The following is a 2115-nucleotide window of genomic DNA, read 5'->3' on the forward strand; positions in this document are numbered from 1 at the left end:
GGCCGGTCACCGGGCTGCCCCCGGGCTGCCCCCGCCACACGTGGGGTTCGGGGCCGAACACATCGCGTGTCCCTGCCGCTGAGCGCCAACGGCGTGCAGTGCGCCCAGGCGCGCCCTGTGCCCCCTCCGCACGGGTAAAACCGACCCCCTCGGGTTCCGGAGGGGACAAGGCGTGACCGGGCGCGGTGACAAACGTCACATCGGTGCAAAGATTGCGTTGAAGCTGTATGAGTTACACCTGCGTCACCGCTGAAGCGCTGACCTCACCGAAGGGACAGCGACAACCCAAGGATGCGGGCGGGCGGCCTCCCGCCGCTTCCCATCCAGCCCGGGGTGGGTCACAGGGGTGCGAGGAACGGCCCTGCCGCTCACCGGCTGGCGACACTACTGTCACCTGCCCTGCTGGCGGCCCAGGGGCCTGCTGGGCCTCTCGGCGCTGTTTGACTCGGGGGATTCTGTAGTTCATTCCCACTCTTGGCCCATCGTGACACAGACACAAGTGCCCGTGCCGCAGAACTCACACCGTTTGGCTGCCCCCCCCTTTTTTTTTTCTGCATGCTTTGCTGAGCGCTGAACGGTGTCCATGAATTTTGGCCTCTGTAGTGGTGTAATGGGGCTCTGGGTGGAAACGGGAAAGCTCCCAAGCTTTGCAGAGGGTGGATTTCTCAAGGATACTCTTGTATGTCAGTTCACACGAGACTCAGGCCATATATTGAAGGTGCACAGTTATAAAAGCTTCCTTTAAAGTAGAAGAAGAGGTGGAGGAACCATGTGAAAAGAGCTATTGTTCTGCTGCTGCCCAGAGCACAGGGGCCCCTCTGGTTTTGGATTACCAGCATGCTGCCAGACTTGCAGTTTGGAGGAGTTAGAGAGAAACAGCTGAGTGCTCCACTCCTCATCGCTAAAGCCTGCGAGCAAATGAAATGGATGAGAGGCTGTGAGGATATAACAATGGCGAGAAGGTGGCAAGAGTCAAAACAGAAGTTTAGGAAAGCAGTTTGGAGCTATTTAATTGGCATTAGTGTTGCAAAATATCAGAGGGCAGGGTCAGAACTGACCAGTTTGAGTTACAGGATATATTCTGGCTGTAGCAATTCCAGCTATTGCACATCACTGCCCACTGTGTCAGACCCTTCTTTTCCTTCATAGAGTCCCTTTCCGAAAAACCTGCTTCCATCACAGAAAGGGACAAATAACCAGAATGACAGCTTTATTGCCATCTAAAATTGCCAAGAAGTGATAAAAAGCATCCAGTAAACCAGCCACTTATTTTCCACAGCAGCTTTAATGCTCAGAATATATGAACATTATGTTAGCAGTATCATCTCTCTTGTAATCAGCCTTATTCATGAAGACACACAGGCTTCTTTCAGAAAAAGACCACACCATAAATCATTGAAACTGTGCTTCCTTCAGATAATATATGAGCCTTGGCTTTATTATTAACGTATTTTTATTACCCTTTTGGGTACACCAGCTGGATCTGTAAGAAGGCTTTTGCCACATCCCTTCTACTTCACTGTTTGTTCACATGAATGTATGCAGAATAAAGGCAGAATCCAAAATTCTGTGTTCCCTTCTCGGTAAGCCTGGGTAAATAATTTTCTAGGTATATTACTAATACAGTGATGAAACTCAGCTCAATCCTGAGTCTGAGAACATTTTTCTTCACAGGAAATTTATGAGACTAAGAGCTTTGTTAAGTACTGTGGGATCCTCCACTGGATTATGCTAGGGAAAGACAAAGGATAGAGATAAAAAGCTTTTTCCTTCCACTGTCCACGTAACAAGAGATTTCCAAGTGCTCATATTACTTCCCAACGTAAACCCGCTCTGATTCTGCATAACATCACCTCAAACCACACATGTTTAACAGGAGATAAGGATGAAGTCAGCCTAGTGACTGTCAGCTATGGGAAAGAGACAGGATATGGCAGGAGGTTATCCTAGTTTGTACAAAAATACCCTGCTCTGGCATGTTAATCAGTTCTGACAGTAGAATGAAATGGTGCATCCCTTATGTATCTATATGCTACATCCCATACATATCCATACGTTCGTTGAAATACCTAGAATAAAACCCTTGAAATTAGGTAATATTTAAAGGAAATGTGT

This window comes from Charadrius vociferus, unplaced genomic scaffold, assembly GCF_000708025.1.
Source record: "Charadrius vociferus isolate BGI_N301 unplaced genomic scaffold, ASM70802v2 scaffold280, whole genome shotgun sequence".
Classification (NCBI taxonomy): Eukaryota; Metazoa; Chordata; class Aves; order Charadriiformes; family Charadriidae; genus Charadrius; species Charadrius vociferus.